The sequence below is a fragment of the Mytilus galloprovincialis genome, chromosome 1 (assembly GCF_965363235.1).
Source record: "Mytilus galloprovincialis chromosome 1, xbMytGall1.hap1.1, whole genome shotgun sequence".
Lineage (NCBI taxonomy): Eukaryota > Metazoa > Mollusca > Bivalvia > Mytilida > Mytilidae > Mytilus > Mytilus galloprovincialis.
Genome location: NC_134838.1, coordinates 41,827,122 through 41,851,464, shown reverse-complemented (window position 1 = coordinate 41,851,464; position 24,343 = coordinate 41,827,122). Strand labels below are relative to the sequence as shown.

General features: G+C 33.1%; 1 long non-coding RNA gene across 1 annotated transcript; it reads left to right on the top strand.

Annotated features, from left to right (window-relative positions):
- Window positions 1-12,554: 12,554 nt before the first annotated feature.
- On the top strand, window positions 12,555-14,089 carry LOC143074836 (uncharacterized). The gene is made up of 2 exons (XR_012978113.1): window positions 12,555-13,323; window positions 13,777-14,089. It is a non-coding gene; the product is annotated as an uncharacterized LOC143074836 (long non-coding RNA).
- The last annotated feature ends 10,254 nt before the right edge of the window (window positions 14,090-24,343 follow it).

Sequence of the window (24,343 nt, the reverse complement as noted above, 5' to 3'; positions counted from 1 at the left end):
CAAGAGCAAGGAGGAACCAAAATTAAAAAAAAAGTAATCTTTGCCTTGGATGAGAAAATCCTTAGTATTTCGAATAATTCATACTTTTGTAAACAGTAAAGGAGTAGGTCCGGTAAGGGCCGATTTTGGCCTCAAATTTCAGGTTCATCCAACGAAAGATTTTGTACACTTTTTAAACACTTAAATGTCTATTTCAATTGATTCAATTAGTATATTTGAAAGATTTTTAGCTGATTAAGTCATTAAAAACCCTCCGATTCAAGCAAAAATATGAAAAATCTATCAAATATGCAAAAAATCGTCACTTATAAGATGGTTTTTGTCAAAATGAAAGTGGCCGCATCCATGTTCATCCTCAACCTTTATATATGTCATGTATTATCATTAAATACAACTTACATTCCAATATTATGAATGAACACGAATGCGGCCACTTTGATTTGAGACGGAAACCGTCTAAAATTTAACCAAAATGCTAAAATTGTGAAGATTTCAGTAATTTAGCATGACTTAATGATGTTAGTACCCGATATATGTGCATTGTATTGTCAAAAACAGACCATATTTGTGTAGCAGAAGCATTCTACTTTCCAATAAATAGATGAAGGATAACATTTTCAGAATTTTGCAAAACTGCTATATTTTGGGGCCAAAATTGGGTCTTACTGAACCTACTCCTTTATAAAAACGACCATATAATTGATATTCATGGCAACACCGAAGTGATTTTGGACTCGGTGACCATTTATCTGGTCGCAATGGTGACCATAACACTTATGAAATTTCGATTTCAGTCGTTTCAGTCGTTTTACCTCATATCTCTTTTAAAGCATTTGTGTTATGTAAGGCACACATCCCATGCACGAACGAAATATATTAACTGAGATATGTTGAGAAGGTCAGGATTATATTCCGATTCACATGAGTACACCAACAAAGTCGGCCCATTGAAATACTGACTGTCTATTGATATATCAATCCACCAAATCTGAGAAATTTATCTAAGAATTGAAAGCTTCTTTTTGTAAATTTATTGAGGTGTAAAAGCGTTGACCGAAGTACATTTTGTATGAAGCTCGCGCTTCATTCTAAAAATGTACGCACGCTTTAAATACCCTATAAAGTTACAAAAAGAAGTATTCAATACTTATAATTACATTTTTTTTTAACTAGGATCATGAAATCACGATTTTTATCAAGTTTTTATTTAATTCACCTGTGCACTTTTTTGTTTGACCTCGTGTCATCATGAACGATACATTTTATTGTGTAATGCAATTGCTTAAGAAATAACACGTGCTGTGCAGCTAGCCAATCAGAATAACGTATTATAATGAAACATACATCAAATGTAATTATTAACGATTAAAAAGGTCAATATTTATTTTGCACATATCTGTAATGTGTCATTCTGAACAGTTTTCCTACTTTATCCTACTGTAACAAGGGACGTTATAGATTTATGAATGGTCAATTATGCCGCATTTCTGTGCCTGTCCATGTCATGAACCTCTAGTATTTGTTAGACTCTTTTTGGAAAAAAACAATTGTTGTTTTTTTTTTTTATGGGAATATTAAGTTTGATATGCGATAACGACGCCAGCATACCGAGGTAAATCAAGAAAAAGTTTATAATAGAAATAAAAAAAAACGTATGACTTTTTCTTAGTCTTAAGCATTCCATCAGATACACATATATACGGCAAATATTTTTGTTGTTATACCAGATACGTGTTGTTTGTCGATCATAAAGATAGAGATTGTAAGGTCACAGCTGACTTTATTTGTTTTCGTGTAATTCAATATATACCTTTAGTTGTCTTTGTGGTATTGACGATCGTTGTATAAAAAACCTCTCATATTAAGTATTATTACAGTAAAAAATAATCATGATAGTGTTTTGTTGTAAACCGTATAAGGATTCTACATATGAAACGTTCTCTTGAATATTTCACAAACTGGATTGTTTGTTAGCTAGGAACAAAACTTATGGATTATCAAACTTTTTGTGCTTTTAACTAGTTCCCTCACTATCTTTAAAGAACTTATAAACTTCATTTTCCCTTCAGAACATCTATATACTTTTCGGCAATGCAGTTTATCTAATGATTTTTTGGTATTTTATGGACACCATTTGTGATTCCCTTTTATATATGTATATATGTATTTGTTTTTTTTTATAAATGATAGTTAATGTTCAACTTAAAAAGGATCTGCCTCAATTACATATAATTGAAAATATCAATATTATTGCATAACCGTTTTCTTTTACAAAAGGGGATCTACTTGACAAAAATCTAATATCAACAGCAATAACTTTACTTTTTTTTATAAGGAATTTTAGTTACACAAGAAAAGATCTATTTGAAAATGTACGTCAAAAAAGACAAACCTTCGCCCCAACTTGTTTATCTCATTAGTTTTGGTTAAAAGCACAATTTAAAAATGTGATGATATTTGTGTTTATAATTTGCAAATCATGTAAGGTCTGATTACTTTTCTTGAACTGGAAATTGTTTAGCCAAATTGAATCATTTAAAAATAAGTAAGTACAACAGTAACTCTGGCTCTTTGACGGTCGGTACACATGGCAGCTGATAGTCACTAATAAGTAACACAAAGCAAGTTGTAGATAAAAATCGTATGCCAAACATATTTCATTGCCTCCTGTGTTTCATTTATAATTCTTGTTAATTAATATTTACACTGCAATTCTCATAATGGACAACAAAAGTTTACGATCTTTGTACCACTGTACGTTAAGAATGTTTCCCAGTTAACTCGGCAGATTGGGTAGAGAAAATAACTGTGACTAAATAAGTATTCAGTCATACTGTTAGTAATCTGTTGTTATTTATGTATTATTGTCATTTTGTTTATTTTCCTTTGTTGCATCTTCTGACATCAGACTCGGACTTCTCTTGAACTGAATTTTAATGTGCGTATTGTTATGCGTTTACTTTTCTACATTGGCTAGAGGTATAGGGGAAGGGCTGAGATCTCATAAACACGTTTAACCCCGCCGAATTTTTGCGCCTGTCTCAAGTCAGGAGCCTCTAGCCTTTGTTAGTCTGGATTATTTTAAATTTTAGTTTCTTATATATAATTTTGAGTTTAGTATGGCGTTCATTATCACTGAGCTAGTGTATGTGTTGGTTTGGAAGCTAAAGAACGCCACCGGGTGCTGGAATTTCTCGCTGCATTGCAGACCTATTGGTGAACTTCTGCTGTTGTCTGTTCTATGGTCTGGTTGTTGTCTCTTTGACACATTCCCCATTTCCATTCTCAATTTTATTATACTGGTATGGGTTTCAGTTATCCACACAGCTATGGTATTTACTACAGGTGAAACACATAAGAACAATTCACGTCTCGGACAAATAACTGGTTTTACAATATTTTAACAAATACAACACAACATTATATCATTTCAACAGAATACCATATGCAAAACCACCACTGACATTACTACGTTTTAAAAAACAACAACGGTTCTGGTCTTGGGAAGGGACAATGAATTGGTCAGAACATGGATCAAATTGTATGAAGTATGTGTATGCAAGTGACAAACGCCTAATCCTAAACTTAGAAACATCGGAAGATTAATTGTCTATATCTTAAAAATTTTGCTCCAACAGAGTTAAATAGAAATAGCAATCGATCAGTGATGATTTGGATTCGTGGTAAGGCATTTTTGAACAGGGAAGGTATGGTGTTTGATAGCTCTAAACTGGTAGCTGTAGGTGACGTCATTATATTAACAATAAATTATAGATTGAAAATTTGGGTTCGTGAATTTTGGAGAGGAATCAACACGTAACATTAGGTTGTGGGGTCAGAGATTGGTTAAAGATAATATCGAGGATTATGGAGGAAATCCTCAAATGATCACAATATTTGCAGAATCTGCACAAGTGTGCAACTTCAGTCAATAATTCATAAATACAGAGGATTGTTTCAAAGAGCGATAGCTCAGAGCGCATACCTGGATGGTACCAGAGACTCTGATAACTACCTATGAAAAGCTTCCAAGAAACATAATCGAAACACTAAACTGTTCAGAATGTAAAACTGAAACAGTTCCATGCTTAGAATGCTTATAATGGTTTTTTTTATAATTGTTTTTAATATTATAGTGTTTTATGCTAAGATATATTGATATATTCTATAGACGTAATATAAATGAATTTTAATGTGTGTTTTACAGTTTCTCATAACTTTTTTTAAGAGGTTTTTTTTTTATAAATTGATCTGTTAATATTATATTGTGTTGTATATCAAATGTTTTAAAGAGGCGAGACTCTAATAAATTATTTATTGTTGTTGATGTTGTTGTAAGATCATCAGTAACGCTCAAATCAAAATAATAAGAAAGCCAAACAAGTATGAAATTGAAGAGCATTGAGGACCAGAAATTCCAAAAAGTTGTGCCAAATACGGCTAAGGTAATCTATGCCTTAGATGAGAAAATCCTTAGTATTTCCTGATTTGGAATCTTTACTCATGTTTATCAGTATTGATTATATAGCAAAAAAATAAAACAAACAAAAAATCTTGATTTGGAGAGAGGAATACCATCATATATTATCTGTAACCTTTTTGTCCTATACGAAACACAGGTATTTTACCAAGGTTGTGCAGTCGTGTCACAAGAAATTTGTGAAAAGTATTCCCCAGCTGCTACCACAAAAGATCAGTCTATAGAAACAATTTTTTCAGCAAATACTTATGCAGATTTTGAATTCGCTACGCTTGCAGCTAAGGGCTTGGAATTTTATAGCAGAAGTCAGAGAGGAACGTATCAATATCTTTATACCCATTAGCCAAACTAGGGACTTACAAACTAGACCTAGATAGGTTAAAGGCTAAGTTATGCAGATGAACTGGCGTTCCGATTTGGTTTGGAAAACTGGTATTCTACAGAATGCTTTCGTGCAGTATGAAAATGAGTTATCTTCTAAACAGATGCAGTTTTGGACAAACTTTGCTAAGACGGAGTATGGTTGTCAGACCTAAAGATATTCGTTAATTCCTTTTGAAAATATCAAGAGCAAATATAATACATTGATACATAAGTAAATACATATGTTATAATGGTATATCATTTTTTTTTGTACCCACAAGAAGAAGTCAGTTTTACCTTTAATAACTATCAGCTTTGTTAAACAAACAGATACAAAGTCACGGCCGTTTGATTGTTCGTGATGTATGACTACATAGCAATGCCTGATTGGACACATTCTCTCATGGAAATATTAATACTTGAATTGAAATGCCTGTCAACAGGAAGGATCTGGTATGTATAAGTTGTATCTATAACGTGTAGTACACATATGATTCACTATTGTGTTGTCAAGTAGGACTTAGAATTTTTTAATGGTGTAACAAAATGCATATAGCAAGGAAAATGTAAAAAAGAGCCTTTTCAATTTCCTGAAACTACTGAATTTCGCTATGTATTTTGGTCTGGCTTATGATAACCTCTTTCAGAGGTAAACTAAAGAAGCAACTCCAAAATTCTTGAAAAAAGTACACAGTTCCATTTAATTAAATTTTTTCAAGGAGTGATTTCAGTTTTACTGAAATAAAAGAGTATTTTGTTTCTATAGGACTGACAGACTTCTAAAATTCTCATTTAACTCCTTATTTGTTTTAATAACTTTGCCAATAACACTTTACTGGTGTTTGCAAGATTTTTTTTGTTTTTTACAGGAACCAAAACCTAGTTACAACTGAATGGCTACTATACAACAAGACCATTTTTGGAGAATACAGAAATTTGACTGTCGATAATTTTTATGACAAAATGAAATTTTGGAACTAAGAGAATCCTCAGACTGTTGAAGAGTGTTTAAAGAAGAGGCATGGAGAAATCTGTTGGTTTTCGTTAAAACAAATACTGTACTGCCGACTCAAAATGTCCTTTACATCACGCACAACAAACCATACAAATACTGTACTGTCGACTCAAACTTTCCTTTACATCACACACAACAAACCATACAAATACTGTTTTCCAAAGTATTCAAGTTCCTATTCGAGTGTTGATATTCTTTTTCCATTAAAAGTCAATTTTCTTCAAGCACTCTGTTTTCTGTAATCAAACCGTTCTAATAGCAACCACTCTACAGCGTCGATTGACCAGCTTGGAAACTGATGGGTTTGCATGCTAGTCCAATTTTCTGACCCAAAGACCAATTCTGGATGTGGGTACTTTTTGTACCAATCTGAATTCATTATTAACACTGTACAGTCTGGTATTTTACCGAATTGGGATTCCCAATTTAACAAATCGTCAACCATTACACCATAGTCGAAATTCCCGCCCTTTTCTGTAGCATATTTTTCTGACATTTCAATTTTTGTTGAAATTTTTGTACACAAAATATGTGATAATTTTTATATGCTTAGATTTTATGTTAAACAACTGTAAATAATTGCGTTCCTGTCCTGCTCATAATCATATTTTGCACCACCCCTAAAAATCTTTAAAATTTTCATAAATGTTTTAGTTTACATTTACTTAGATTACATTCTAAATATTTCTCGAAAACGTTATAAAGAATTAAATAGTGACGTTGCACGCAATGCTGGTGTCAAATTATGCAGCAAAAATATTTTTAGTGTCCTTGTACCAATGTAAGGAAAATAAGAAATAAATCTATAAACCTGATATATGATTTCAATATGCCCCAGAGACTAGGTTGCATATTATTCTTAAGGACTTATAAAGTCTATTGGATTTCCGTTCTAAGAAATAGAGCAAGAAGGTAATTTACTTGTTGAAAGTTATTATATTTGTTTAATTCAGTGTTTAAAGACCGATAGGCACACTGAAAACCATAGGACTCCCATACCCTTGATGCAAGGCTCAATGTATATACCTTACCAAATATTGAGATTCTCGTCTAAGTCTATCATAATAACTGTAAAGTTGTTTGGTGGGGAAAAATGTAATTTTATAGCTGATGGTCCAATCGTATGACTTAAATCAACAATGAATGTCAAAGTCTACAATAACCGACAATAAATAATGTCCAAAAAATAAAACGGCTCATCCTGTAAGCAAAAGGACAGTATTCATTGTCATAAATCAAATATCACCGGTATATTCTGGTTACAATTAAAATTGAGATTGAAAAGCACGAATCAAAGATACTAGGCTCAATTTTTTGTTCGCAAGATACACTAGGGAATCATCACAGTGAATAAAAAAAGTTAAAAAGACAAAAAAAAATACGAAGTCGAACAGTAATAAGTACCACAGAAATATGCGCCACTGCACCATAACAAAAGTCTTTTATCAGATTGTAAAAAACGGCCTGATTTATATACAAAATAATGAACGAAAAACAAATACGACAACCACTGAATTACAGGCTCCTGACTTAGGAGAGGCAAATGTAGTGAGTGGTGGGGTTAAACATGTTAACAGGCGCACAACCCTTCCCTTAACCTGGACACGATACTACTCTATTGTATAGACACACTTCAATTGGTGAAAACTGAAAGTTGACCTTGAGTTTTCAATGTTTTATGCGTTGATAGATTTCTGTCTCTTTAACGTACACTCACATCTCATTTGTTCACATTGGGGTTATAAAATATAAGAATAATTCAATGATTATTTAAAAAAGGAATTAGAATTTTAAATTAAAATCTGAATTCTTTCTGACAATGTTATTTTCATAGACACGTGACGAAAGACCAAAGATTACGATTATGTAAATAAGCAGGAAGAGTGCATGGGCTGCACTATTAACTTTCCACAATTAAAGTACAAGATATTGGTCAACTGATATAAAGTGCATGTTTCGATACCCTTATATAAACCAATATAGTTTGTTATCTACAATGAATGACATGAATATAACATTTCATTAAATTTTAAAGTACATAAAAATATAATATTTTTAAACATGAAATTTTCTATCACGCAAAGCAGATGATTTAGAATCAGATCATACTTATGTTTAAGTAATAATTCCTTCATGTCATGCTCTATGCTTATTTTAACATGGGTAGGCATTATATTTGTCGATATTTTACACCGAGCATTAGCGAGGTGTTAAATGTGGTCAAATATAATGCCTACCCATGTTAAAATGAGCATAGAGCATGACATGAAGGAATTATTTCGATTCTAATAGGACAAATACAGTATTTTTATAGTTCGAAGCGTACGAAATTACCATAAAAATGTTTGTCTGTTCCCGTTTCCTCCTCGAGCAGTCTGTGCATTGCATTTCATATTTGATAAGTTTAAAAACTACGAGCAGGGTAAATATATGTTGTTTTTATAAAAATATATAATAAAAGTTTCTGTTAGCTGCTTAAATGCATATATTTTAAAGGATAACGATGGAAATAACGTTAATATAAACAGTAAGTTTGTGCGCATGTGTCAAACATATTTTGTGCTCATTAGAACACGGCTTTGTTTACAAAGCGTAATAAGGACGTCATATTCGAATCCTTAATAATTTACATTGAGTGTCCATTACAAAAATCACCATACGGTCCTATGTCAATTTATTTGTAAAGAAAAACGAAGTCAACGATATTTAATTCCTTTTAAACTCAGATGCCTCGAAATCTTAAAAAATGATAATGAAATCTACATTATAGGCAGGTATGTTAGGTTAGATATTCTAAATTAAAATTAATTGCCGTAAAGAGTAAAATTTGTACCTTGTTTGGAAGAGCATATGGAAATCAACTGTTTTGTAAATAAACTTTCCAATGCACTGTCCACCCTTCTGCATAGTGTATGTCTCTACAAAGTGTTTATCAAATTGGAAAACATATGTGATTGATTGTTAGAATTTAATGTTACTTTAGACACTCTTTGCTACATCATGGTGGCTAGTTTTCATTTGTGCAATGAGGTGCAAATGTCTGGAGAGAACCATCTTCATTCGATAGGACTATTGGCAATCTTAATAAATTTAGATTGGAGTCGAGTTTTGAACTTTAAAAGTCAAATGTTTGCTAACGTGATGCTACTTCAAATGGAGAGCATTTTGTGCTTGCTTCATTTTTTTGATTATTCTTTTGAATGCACTGTAGAAATAAAGATAAGCGAAAATAGAAAAATAATAAAACAAATATATTTCTATTCTTTTACTTTAGAAGTATACTGATTTCAACAAAACTTCTATTTTTAATTTTGCGTTGCAGGTGGCTTAACTGCAAACTAATTGACTAGGATTATTGGTTTTCCAACTGAAGGTCGAAGGTTCTGTCTGGTTTCCTCAACTAATAAAGACTGACCGCCACTAAATAGCACAACAGTGCTGAAAGTGGGCCTGGCGTTAAACCCCAATTGATCCATCAGTAATTTTTTAACACTTAGGTAAAGTGAAACGTTAACAACAGGACTGTAGTATGCAAAGTAGTAGTTTAGAAGCTGCATTGTGCACTTTTTTTTATTGTACGATTTGAAAAGTTGTATTGAAGACAAATAGTGACAATTCAGCACTGTTGGCCTTAACAATAATAACACAAACCTAAGTCCCCGGAATGATAAATGTTAAGCAATTCAAACGGGAAAGCTAGATATAACAAGCGAAACTGTGAGCTACTGTTTACTACGGTCCAAATATTTCGGTAGACAGGAAGTTGTTAAGTGATCACTATAAAAACGCCTCACAATTTACACTGACTTATATAAACCCTAAAATCAAATTTCAGAAATCCTTGTGTAGTTCCTAGGAAAAATGTGACAAAAATTGTCAACTGGGCTATCATGTAAAATAATGTAAGGGTTCGGTAAGCAGGAAGTTGTTGAGTGATGAATCTGAAAACGCATCACACGATATAGCTGACTTATATAAACTCTGAAACCAATTTCAGAAACCCTGGTATTGTAGTTTCCAACGAAAAAATATACATGAGACGACGGATAGACTGACGAACAGACAGAAGTAAAACAGTATACCCCTCTTTTTGAAGCGGGTTAAAGCGGGGTTTAAAACCGAAGATGATGCATGATTGCTAATGAGAAGACTCTTCACAAGAGACAAAATGACACAGAAATCAACAACTATAGCTCACCTACGGCCTTCAAAAATATGCAAAACCCAAACTACATAGTCAGCTGTAAAAGGCCCTGAAATGACAAATGTAAAACCATTCAAACGAGAATTGACTCATGCTAAACCAATAGCAAAAAATGAAACATAATATATGCAAAAATCGACGAAAAGAACTGAATTCAAGTTCAATTTTTGTTTCTGCTCGCATAACCACCAATCCCTTCTACCTGACACTGAAAAGTGTTCTGTCAGCTATACAAGCTAAACAATCAGTTGTAAAGAGTTTGATCGACACGGACCACAAATGCATCCAACACAAAGGCAAAAGACACAAAGTACCGATCTAGTGTTAAGAAACTATTAGTTTCTTATAGTTTCTTAACACTAGTCCAAAGCTCACTATACGTAACAAATGAGTTAATTTTTAGCAGATTTAGATAATTGTCTATAACTCTAAAGCAATACATATATATCAAGTAACGTTTTAATTCATTGAAAACAAAACATATATGTTATAATAAGTAGAACCGATCATGTTTTATTTGAAACTACTTGATATTTCTAAGCAAAGACTTGTTTCATTACACCACAATGAAACATAATTTACTTTTCTGATATCTTTTAAATAATACAGATTGATTGTCCTGAATTAATGTTAGAATAAACTTATTTTCCGAGCCTATAAGTATAACAGAAAACGGGAACGCATTTTGGTAACTACTTTATTTTGATGATTTAGATATTACCTAACACGTTGACGGAAGTAGAGGCAGGCTCATGTGTAAGCTAAGGCGTAAAACTTTCTTAGTGTCACGTTTTTTATCATGGGTTTTATTTAAAATTTTTGCATAACCTTGTTGTAAAGTACATACAGAACCAAGTCCATCTTGGTCACATGTTTAGCTAAACATGGACATATTTATATAATAATTTTTGTTTATTTAAGACCAGTATTTATTGTCGCTATCAAATTGTAGATGATTTTTGTATGATATAATTGACGAAAATGGTAAGTTTTAGAACATTGCATAAATATTGTAAATAAATAAAAAAAAATCAGGATAAAATATCATGTCTATAAGTTGATAACTGATAAATGTATCGAATCGTCTAATTGAGGAAATTCAGAAATAACAAAAAAAAAAAAAAAACAAGAAAAAAAAAAACAAAAAAAAAACCAGATCACGCCCTCACAAATTTGATTCTCCGTCAGTTTGAAGAAAATATTTCGTATCTTTCAATTTTTTTTAATAAGGACACTGCACGAGCAACGTGATTACTATTGAAACTAACGTTAAATAAAGAATTTACAACATCCACTTAGATGTGTAAGTTACAATGAATCTAGTAAGTACAATAACTACTCTTGCTGGATTTTTTTATGTTGTGTCATTTTAAAATTTTGTATTATTTTTTGCAAACTCCTGTTTTTATTTTTTATTCTACTTTAAATTCGTGAATGCCATTGCATAAGAGAGGCGATTGTCAGTTATCTTTGTAGGCATTGACAAATGGTTGACATTGTTAAACTTTCCTCCCTCCGAAAACTATTGAAGCCGACATTTATAGGGATAATTTAAAGACATATTCCAAAACTTTACATCATGAAACAATGAACAAAATGACATGCATTGACTTTTACATAGGCCTAATCTAAGCATGCTTTATTTAGGTCAGAGTGGCATTGTAATTACCTTTGAAAATTCACTAATTATTTTTATTGAGACATACACGAAAACATACTTATACTATTCTTTTAATCTACCTTATTTCAGACGACTTTGCTTGTATTCGTGTTAATATCAGCTTTTCAACAACTAACAACGTTAGCAACGAACCCCGTGTTCACACACAAAACACGCCTCGGAGAAATAAAGGGCATTGAAGTCAAAGCATACAACTCAACGATTTATCAATTTAAGAAAATTCCTTACGCTAAGCCACCGTTGGGTACACTTCGTTTTGGGAAACCAAAACCATTTGGCTCTTGGAATGACACATTAAATGCTACGGAATATGGACCAAACTGTATGCAAAATTTCTATTCATCGAATAGCCGCTTAATTCCAAACCATGATAGATCGGAGGATTGTCTTCATTTAAATATTTTTGCTCCACGTGATGTAAGTAAAAACAGCAGCCGACCTGTGATGATCTGGATTCACGGTGGAAGTTTCACCAACGGACAAGGTATGAAATTTAATGGTACCAAACTGGCAGCGGTAGGTGACGTCATAATTGTCACCATTAATTATAGATTAAACGTTTTTGGCTTTGCCAATGCTGGTGTAGGATCGATCCGGAATATTGGACTTTGGGATCAAAGATTCGCCATTTTGTGGGTTAAAAATAACATCGAGGATTATGGGGGGAATCCCAACATGATAACCATTTTTGGTGAATCCAGTGGTGGAGTAAGTGTGGAACTCCAAGCAATGAGTCCAAAAAATAAAGGACTATTCCAGAGAGCTATATCTCAAAGTATTTATATAGATGGTATCATGGACTGGGATAGTTACGAGTCACTCACAAGAGAAATAGGCCGACTTCTGAATTGTTCTGAATGCATAACCGGAGTAAATCCTTGTTTAGATTGTTTGAGATCAGTTCCAGCTACCAATCTTCTAAAGGCATATTCCGATGGTTATAACAATATAAATAGTGGCTACGGACCTACTGTCGATGGCGATTTTATACCCGCTAGTCCTGTTCATATGTTATCAAATCCTACGTCAGAATCATCACAAATGTTTAATAGTGTTGATTATATGGCGGGAATAAATGATTGCGAGTCAGCTATACATTATTATTATTCAATCAAAGGAGAGAAAAAATTTGACTTAAAAAATGGAATTCCAACAGATTACCTTTGTAATTTTTCAATACCATACATTTCGCGAACGTATTTTATAGAGTGTGACAAACTTTCACAAGAAATATGCAAAAAATACTCTCCAACCGATATGTCGAGTTCACTGTCACATGAAACATCGTTAGCAATTAATGTTCATGGAGATTTTGGTTACGCTTCAATTACTACTCGTGACTTAGATTTTCATACCAGAAGTAGAAAAGGAACATACCAATATCTATTTACACATAAGCCAACATGGAAATTTTTGAAAGAACGTCCCAGTTGGTCAGAATGCGGCGCAAATCATGGTGACGAGATTGCCTTTGTATTTGGTTTGGAGACCTGGTATCCAAAAGATGTCATTATCAATCAATACGAGAGTAAATTATCTTCCAAAATGATGACCTTTTGGACAAACTTTGCTAAAACAGGGTAAACAAGTTTTTATCTTAACATTTCATAGCGTATTTACTTTTTTTATGCGTTGTTGAATGATGATAATTCCTGTTTTCATTTTTCGTCTTGAAATAGAGCTAGTAAAATGCTATTACTTACTGTTACTGTGCTATACATTACCTAAAAATATAAATAAAATGGATTTAGAGATTGCAAATTTAGATAGCAATTGATATCCTGAATTCAAGGGTACAATTAAATCTCATTTATAAAGCAAACTACAATAACCTTCTTCATGTTTTTAAAACAGTTTATGTACTACACATTTATATATACATATTTTTTATATGATATTTCTGTTAAGAGCGATCAGTATTGAAATGTACCTAGAAAAAATACATATTGTTTTTACTGAAATTTGCAGTGTATATAAAACATGTTTTAAAATGCTTTACACACTGATAACACTTACATCAATATATTTTTCAGGAACCCGAACCAAGAAGGCAAACACGAATGGCCAGCATACAATAAGACTAGTACAAATTTTATGGTTTTAGGTGAATATAGAAACTCCTCCGTGTACAACTTTCATGACAGAATGAGTTTTTGGAATAAGGATGTTCCGCGGTTAGTTTCGGATTGCAAGAAAGCGTCACAGAGCGGAAATGGAACAAATAATGCAAACATAGAAAACACGTTCGGATAAGTGACTTCAACATATGATTGTAACAGACATTGTAAATTTCATAATCTGAATGTGTCTATAAATGTAAATAAAAGTTTATGTTAAATACAATAATATGAATTCTTACAAACGATTGCCAAACACAAACCAAGAAGTTAAGCACGAATGGTTAGCATACACAAGATCAACACTAAGTAAAATGTTTAAGGTAAATAAAAAAAAAACACCATCTATATGTACAATGTTCATCTCCTTAAGACATAGATTAAACAAAGCAAGTAAAAAGGAAAATAACCCACGTCCACTTGTGTTTGTAGTATTTGTATTTTTATCCATCTGATGAGTTTAACCTTTTTCAACTTATTTATATAGTTCGTTCTTATGTTGTATTGTTACACCACTGTCCTAGGTTAGGGGAGGGTTGGGATCCCGCTAACATGTTTAACCCCTTCGCATTATGTATGTATGTGCCTGTCCCATGTCACGAGCCTGCAATTCAGTGGTTGTCGTTTGTTTATGTGTTACATATTTGTTTTTCGCTCATTTTTTGTACATACATTAGGCCGTTAGTTTTCTCGTTTGAATTTTTTACATTGTCATGTCTGGGCCTTTTATAGCTGACTTTGCGGTATGGGCTTTGCTCATTGTTGAATTAAATGATTGGCACCAATTCGATTGGCTAGAATGGGATGTAGAATTAGAAACATGTCCCAGACAAGAGAATATATTTTATAATGGCAAGGATAGTCAAGACCAATACCATAGTAATTATTGCTTCATGCTTACTTTTAAAATACGCAAAATAAGCGAAACTGAAGTCTTTACTTCTCAAGAAAAACTATACTTGTAAACACTTTTTTTGTTGTCCTAAAAAAGAACTTATTTCGTGAGTGGTCGTTGGTAGACGGACGGTCTTTAATTTATGATTGTCCGTTTTTCTGGTTTTGTTAATAAATTCGTCATATTAATTTTTGTAATATTACCTTTATTTTAACTAGAGTTTACCTGTAAACTAAATGCGCGCAAATGTAATAAAAAGCTCGCGTATTTTTTTTTATCCCCAAATAGTACTGCAACCAGAGTTCATTTTTTAAAACTTTAATAGTCCGGAAGAACACACACCTAAAAAGTAAAAACACAAAAATACTGAACTCCGAGGAAAATTCAAAAAGGAAAATCAAAAATCAAAAGGCAAAATCAAAAGTCCAAACACATCAAACGAATGGATAACAACTGTCATATTCCTGACTTGGTACAGGCATTTTCTAATGTAGAAAATGGTGGATTGAACCTGGTTTTATAGCTAGCTAAACCTCTCACTTGTATGACAGTCGCTACAAATTCCATTACATTGTCAACGATGCATGAACAAAACAAACATACTCAAAGAGTAAAAATGTAAAAAATAGGGGTACAACAGTCAATATTGTGTTATCATCTTAATATCACTACATAAACAACAAATGTAACAAAGTAGCACAAAAAGGCATACATCAAATTTAACATTCTCATTTTGCTTTTCTTATACGGCTGAATTTATCTATGTAAAGTCTACCCATAAATGAAAGAAGGTTTTCATTACTGGTGTAAAATTGCGCGTTTGAAATTCGCACAGGTAGACATAAAAATAATTTTGTCGTATGACGGCATACATAAATGCAGACTCACGTAAAGTAGATATAACAAAAAACAGACTTACAGTAAAAATAAAGTAGATATAACAAAAACCAGATTTAACAGTAAAAGTAATAATAATAAATAAAATAATGGTGTGGTTCAAAGTATGACGGGATACATAAGTACAGTTTCACGTCAAATGTATATCATAAAAAACAGACTAAACAGAAAAAGTAAAATAGTTTAGTCATTCATAGTATGTCAAGATCCTTAAGTAAAAGTAATATCAATAAATGAAATAATTTTGCCGTTCAAAGTATGTGGTTTTACGTAACCACAGAGTCACTTCTAATGAATATCTAAAAAAGACATATAAAAGAATACTATAATACGTAATTAAGATGATAACAAACGTCAGTACGCAAAATCTATACTTCAAGACCATCTTGTATTATTTGTGAAGTTGATACGGAATATTTATCAACAAGTTCTGGGTATCTTCTAAATTATATATCGATGGAAAGTGGAAAACGTGTACAATAAGAAAAGTTGGGTCGTAAAAATCCAGAGTGGTCACAATTTTGTGAAATTGAGGTCAAAGGTGAGACCTAAAAATATCAATATTTCAACCACAAGGACAAAAAGGAAAAATACTCTGATATTTATTCAATAAAATGCTACAAAAACGATTCAATCATAAGCATATGCTATAAACGATGTTAAAACGACAAATTTGACTACTTATATGAAGAGCTGCCATTCAAAATGGCGTTGATTTGGAACCTTCTGAATTTTTTCCATTTAAGACATAGCAAAAAAAGAAGTGGCCTTGACCTTTTCACATCCATAAACTTTCGTATTGTGTATAGTATTTCACTATAGTATATTACAGATTTATTTTCTAAAGTATAAAACACCAGTTTATCAAATTATTACAATATTTTTTCTATCTTTGAAAAAAACAAAATTCAAACGTTGAAACAGTGTTTTTAATTTTGCATCTTAAAGGTTGTGTATTTTGTGAAAATTAGTATCTAGTTATAGATAAATACATATTGTGTTTTTGCAAAGTCTGGACAGAGCAGTTATAACATAAAATATACTATAGTCACCCGAGGCGAATGCGAGGTTTAACAAAAAATTGAGTGTAAAACAGTCAGTTTGGTGCATGAACATTTTTTTAGTGGGATAATCCTGGTAAAAAAGTAAACTCATTAATTTTTTAAGGGAAGGATGAAAAATTATACAATGCAATGCCAATTTTCTAATGTTGTAATTCAGAATCAGTAATGATCCTTATATAACTTTATTTTTAAAAGCGACACACAATAGCTCAAGTATTCATAAAATAGGGACATGCATCAATCTCTTAATTAGTCATCATATGCGGATTCAGTACGCGTATTAGCATTACAAGACACTTCCCTTTTTTATAAGAACAAGTTCGGCGCAGGACAGAGTTTGTTCAAAGCAAACACAGTTTTTGAGTACAAATGCTATCTGGAGCGTAAATACCGTCATGATTCGGTCAAACTCGTCAGATATAGTCTTACCTTTGCATAAGAAACACAAAAGAAATGTGAGTACAAAGTTTCGATCAATGTTCGTGACCCATATTCCCATATGCATATGCATGATGTATCTGCACTGCCAATCCCAAATGTAATGGGGCGAATGTTGCTACAGAAACGATTGATTTTGTAATAGCCATACATTTACGATTTTTTGTTATCCTTAGTGACAATATACGGTTCAGAAGCGCCTTTGTGTTATTTTTCATCAATTAACTAACAAATGAATTTTTGAGCCTAGGCTCCGTGTTGAAGACCGGACCGTGACCTTTAATGGTTTACTTTTATAAATTGTGACTTGGATGGTGTGTTGTATCATTGGCACTCATATCACATCTTCCTATATCTATTAACAAGCTATGCGGGCGTCATTTCCATAGAAATACCAAAACGAGGACATAGCTCATAAGAGCACTGGTGGCAGGGTGAAGTAATTGTTCTTCTTTTAATGTATCCTTGATATTTTCAGACACACCTTGGTGTAATTCTGAAAGTCTTAACATAGACTTCAATTTTCCTGCAGCAGATATTGCATCCCCTAAATTGAGTTCAGAGCTAAACTCTATATTTCATATCTCTTGGCCCCACTGTGTCTGAATTGTAAGATGCCACAATATCTAGTTAGTTATGGAGTTTGGCAGTTTGATAAGCATCAGAGACAATCTTGGGTAAAATTGATCGGTATATATAGAGGATGTGCTACATGAGAAAGGCTTTTTCTTATGGAAGAACAAATCACATCACTAACAATCGTTATTAATGAACTAACAGCAACTGTTTTACTTAATTGCACAGGTGTTGACTTCAATTAGTACTTGGTTATGCATGGATAAATGATAACTCACATTGATAAGCACAACTTAAAAGACTGTCAACACGTTTAGAGGACTCAATTTTGCGTAGTTTTCTGTTTTTTTTAAAGGTTTTTCTTTTACACATAAACCCTGTTTTCATATCCAAACTACAAGGAAGAAACTGAGCGCGAGATCGTATAAAAGTGTCAGGTTGTGAGGATACATGTCGATCAGTTTGATCACATATATGTATTTCTGTTGTTTCTAATTTGAATTTCCCCAAGGGTGACTGAGGAAACGAAATATGGTCACTTGGTCTTCCCCCGTCCGGCAGTAAAACGAAGTGCGGCGTCCGTTTGGCTGTGCGGGATGTATCAAGTTCGCAGTCACGTCCGGTCAGAACGGGGACGTTAAATTCGATGCCTCGTGTAAAGGGAGTGTTACGTTCTTTGCACGTTAAAAACCCTTGCAACAACTCTTTGAGGGGTCCGTAGGTGGCATGTTGCAATGGACAATTTCTGTCCCAAACCAATATACTATCATTTTCCATTGACAGTCTTTTTCCCGATCGTCATCCCGAAAAGCCTCTATTATGACAAAACCTACCTATTGTTTTTATTGTTAACTTGTTCTCGTTCTGAACATGCATGAAATATTTGCCACTGGACGTTAAGAAACCAACAATCAATCAATCAATCTAATCTAAAGATGCACCAATTTGTCTTCTGGTGCAAGTCTCATAACATCACTGATGATTCGCCTACGGAAAGCAGAATATCAAGAGAAGTTGGTTTTAGCATCACCTTGTCACACACCAAATCTCTGCGAAACTTCAATAGTACTTTTCCCCTGACCACTTGCATGCATATTAATTGCTCTGAGGTAAACATTGACATACAATGTATTTTCACACAATGGCAACTATAGTCATTATCCGGAAAAACCTCTTATCCGAAGGATTTGGTTAACTTTTATATAAAGTCAAAATTTTATTAACAAAAATATAACTTTTTTACAGAAAATACACGAAAGAACTACTATATATATTCAAATCACTCAAAAATAAATTAACTTCTCCTACAAAATCTACATAATCACATCGAAACTATCAAATTGATTGCGAAGGAAAAAACAAATGGTGGAGCTGATTGACGGATAGGAAATTTCCGTAATTAAAAAAGGTACAAATGATGTTTTTATTTTTGAGTTTTTGACAAAATTGTTTGGAATTTGCCCAACAATATTTGCATGCAGTATCGCAATAATATGTTTTGTCCTCTCAAATGTCAAATACTGTTTTTCAATCATATGTTTTCTCGTTTTCAAAGAAAAACGCGTTAAATTTCTATCTAAAAAATCAGCCAACTTTAAGTTTGAAAGTTTTACTTGGAGATGGTATTATATTTAAGTCTTTATCATTTCGATGATTCTTGATGATATGTGCATAGAAAATATTTACGAAAATAGCGGGAAATTTAAACAAAAAATATATTTTTGGCACATTTTAAGGTAACTACCCAAAACCGTAAATTGAGGGGTACCCCCATTAAAGGGATAACATACAAAAATGTGACCATAGAAACTTTTTACGAACCGACGGAAATTAAAATATAGATATTATTCTATCATTTTAAACAATTTGCAGCCGCGTGTTATTCCGGACCATTAAATACGTTAACTAAGCGTCTTTTTCGATGTCAGTTGCAGTACTAAAATGCTCGCAAACACATTAGAACAATGAAAAATCCGAATTTTACCCCGCTTCAAACACTGAAAACTAAATTTGGTCATGATTGTCCCGTTTTTCTTCTTCCAGGTAAGGAAACGAATTCAATAACTGAATGTATTAGGTTCCGCGAAAACTATGCGCAGTGTCGGACAACACATAAAGTTTTTTCTTGGCTATTTACATTTAAAACGTTCTCTATATTTTACAAGGATGTACAGGATGTTACTGTCTTAATTTTAGCAGAACATGCCTTCCTTTAACAGTGTCGACTGATATCGCTGATGTTATCAGTTGGTTCCAGTCCCTGATAGTCCTAGCTTAGAATGGTTTTCCGAATGCGTCTGTTGTAGCCCTTTCTCTAGGTAGAAACGGCTTTTCCTCTGGTCTGGCTATCGTTTGGCTTCATACATTAGTGTCGATCTATGTCTATTAGATCATGCTGTATCGTAAAAAGCATGCATAGCCTATGTTGTTTCCTGCGGTATTCAAGGCTTTCCCATTTTCAAGTTTTTATTATGTTTGTTACACAAATGTTTACAAATCTAATCAAAATGACTTAATGTTTGACTAGTAGCTCAGTAGTGATAGTTTGTAAAGAGTATTTTCCTTTCAGATCTGTCAGACACCGTTTCCCTATCTTATAGGAACTTACCAAAGAGTAAGATAATGCTTTCGGATAATACAGATGCAAGAAGATGTGGTATGAGTGCCAATGTGACAACTCTTCATCCAAGTCACAATTTGTAAAAGTAAACCACTAAATGTCAAAGTACGCACGATAACGCGAGCATTTTAGTCGACTTTACACACAGTCATGCTTTTCTAGAACTGTTTATGACGTACGTAAACTAAATCATTGGGTGTGTTCTAATTGATATTTTAGTCTGAGAAAGCATGGTTTGTTTATTAGTTGAATTTGGATTTTAACGAGCATTTTATATTTCAATTAAATCCTTAAATCGATACCTAATGTTTTTCTTGTTATTGTTTTATGTGTCTTCAGGCCGTATTGTCGAGTCAAACCTTTCAGATATTTTTTTAAGTTTGTTCATACAGATCTGTTTGTTGTGCTAATATACAACACTTTATGATTAGAGATAGGGTTGAGTGCTACACATATACAAATATAACCCCGACATTTAATAAACATGTTCCAAGTAAGCATAGCTAACACTTTCGGATAATATACATTAAAGAAGATGAGGTACGAGTGCCAATTGAACAACTCTCCATCCAAGTCACAATTTGTAGCAGTAAACCATGATTATAGATCAGACGAAGCATTGGAACACAACAAATAGCAAGCTATTTCGGCCCCAAAATAATTCGAATTAAATAATTCCAACCGCAAAACGGTCTAATCTATGAAAAAAAAAACCGAAAACGAGAAACACTTAGGATTTTCTTGATAGAAGGTTGCTATTCAACAAGTGTTCTAAATGGTGAAGTTGAAATCATCCCTTTACGGACGCCATCGCTAGTTGTTTACCCGTTTAAAGATGATATCGGATATGTTCATTACGTCGTAACTACAACCCCCTTCCCTTTCACGAATGTGACCTACCGAATAAGACTATTTACTGGATTTGTTATAACATGAACAACACGACGGGTGCCACATGTGGAGCAGGATCTGCTTACATTTCTGGAGCACCTTAGATCACCCCATTTTGATGGGGTTCGCTTATTCTTTAGTTTTATATGTTGTGTCATGTGTACTATTGTTTGACTGTTGGTCTTTTTCATTTTTAGCCATTGCGTAGTCTGTTTATTTCCCATTTATGAGTTTGAATGTCCCTCTGGTATTTTCGTCCCTCTTTTTGGAATCACATCAACAAACGACAACCACCGAGCAACATGTTATTGACTTAGCACAGGTGCAAACAAATGCATCGGGTTTTAACGTGTTAACAAAAACAATATGTTACTTTTGATTGATAATAAATTAATAATGCTAACCTACAACAGCAATTACAGAATTATACTGTGTTACTGGAAGGAAAACTGTTATTATTGTAGCAGCATGATAATGATAATAATTAAGACATGTTATAAATAAAATACAGTAAAATCATAGCCATAATTTTTTATTGTTTTTTTCAAAAATCAAACTTTGAATAAAATATTTCCAAAACTTTTGAAAGAATAAAAAAAATATGAACGTCCGAAGCGCCTTTCCGGAATAACCTGCACTACGAACGCTAAAAAAAGCCATTGATGTATAAGAACCTAAACAGTTGAAGAACAATATGATCAAAATTACTAGAATATCTCCTTTTTTATAAATCCATCTAAAGTCAACTTTGCCTGAGGGAAATGAAACTTCTGTGTCTTTATAAATTCAAAATATACATTTGAACCATTTTAGAAATCTTTGTTTTAAATCATGTCAGTACCGAAGAACTGACTATTAATTTAATAGTCCACCAGCAGAGGTATCAATCCAGTGCTCTAAAAAACTAGAGGCTCTAAAGAGCCTGTGTCGCTCACCTTGGTCTTGTGCATATTAAATAATGGACACGGATAAATTCATGACATAATTGTGTTTTGGTGATGTGTTTGTAGATCTTACTTTACTGAACATTCTTGTTGCTACAATTATCTCTGTCTATAATGAACTTGGCCCAGTAATTACAGTGGAAAATATTTTCTACAAATTTACAAAAATTTATGAAAAATGTTCAAAATTAACTATAAAGGACAATAACTCCTTAAGGGGTCAATAGACCATTTTGGTCATGTTGACTTATTTGTAAATCTTACTTTGCTGAACATTATTGCTGTTTACAGTTTATCTCTATCTATAATAATATTCAAGATAATAACCAAAAACAGCATAATTTCCTTAAAATTACCAATTCAGGGGCAGCAACTCAACAACAGGTTGTCCGATTCATCTGAAAATTTCAGGACAGATAGATCTTGACCTGATAAACACTTATACCGCATGTCAGATTTGCTCTAAATGCTTTGGGTTTTGAGTTATAAGCCAAAAACTGCATTTTACCCCTATGTTCTATTTTTAGCCATGGCGGCCATCTTGGTTGGTTGGCCGGGTCACGCCACACATGTTTTAAACTAGATATCCCAAAGATGATTGTGGCCAAGATTGGATTAATTTGGCCCAGTAGTTTCAGAGGAGAAGATTTTTGTAAAAGATTACTAAGATTTACGAAAAATGGTTAAAAATTTACTATAAAGGTCAATAACTCCTAAAGGGGTCAACTGACCATTTTGGTCATGTTGACTTATTTGTAAATCTTACTTTGCTGAACATTATTGCTGTTTACAGTTTATCTCTATCTATAATAATATTCAAGATAATAGCCAAAAACAGCAAAAATTCCCTAAAATTACCAGTTCAGGGTCAGCAACCCAATAACGGGTTGTCGGATTCATCTGACAATTTGATGGTAGATAAATCTTGACCTGATAAACAATTTTACCCCATGTCATATTTGCTCTAAATGCTTTGGTTTTTGAGTTATAAGCCAAAAACTGCATTTTACCCCTATGTTTTATTTTTAGCCATGGCGGCCATCTTGGTTGGTTGGCCGGGTCACGCCACACATTTTTTAAACTAGATACCCCAATGATGATTGTGGCCAAGTTTGGTTTAATTTGGCCCAGTAGTTTCAGAGGAGAAGATTTTTGTAAAAGTTAACGACGACGGACGACGGACGACGACGACGACGGACGCCGGACGCCAAGTGATGGGAAAAGCTCACTTGGCCCTTCGGGCCAGGTGAGTTAAAAAATGAAGAACAACTCGTTATAAATCTAATGCGTCCGAAGCGCATTTCTGGATTTGACTTCATATGGATTGCTCAAAGCTGAATATTTGAAGGCTAATGATTTATATGGATTGAATAGGTTAAAGAGCTTTATGACCAAAAGTACCTTAATAATAGCCAAATAAATTGAATGCCGACTTTGCCTGAGGGAATTTAAACCTCTCCAAAACAAGGTTCAACCCACCATTTTTTTTTCTTAAATTGTCCTGTACCAAGTCAGGAAAATGGCCATTGTTAAATTATAGTTTGTTTCTGTGTGTGTTACATTTTAATGTTGTGTTTCTGTTGTCTCGTTGTTTTCTTTTTATATTTGATGCGTTTCCCTCAGTTTTGGTTTGTAACCCGGATTTGTGTTTTTCTCTATCGATTTATGAGTGTCGAACAGCGGTATAGTGCTGTTGCCTTTATTTCCTTATAATTTCACAATTAACAAACGGTCAATTTAAGAAATGTTTGTTATAAGTCATTACTGTACTGAAGTACTAACTACTAAGCTGATGATAACATCGGGAACTAATAGTCCAAAAGCAGAGGTATCGACCACGTTCTGTAAAGAATTCAAAACAACACGTTTTATAGCTGACTATATATATATGTTCCAGACCGTATGAGTATTTGGACCGTACGCGTACGGTCTGGACCGTATGCGTACTTTTTCAAAATACGCATACGGTCGGACCGTACGCGTACTGTCTGACTGATATTAAGAAGTTGATCAAGCTTATTAGATACAAATGTATATAACAGATCAACATGACTTATATCTCCAATTAATATAAAAAGTTCAACAGCATTTGACATAAAAACTTAATATTTTAACTATTTAAAAAGATCACGCTTATTTAATCTGTTAATCTCCTGTA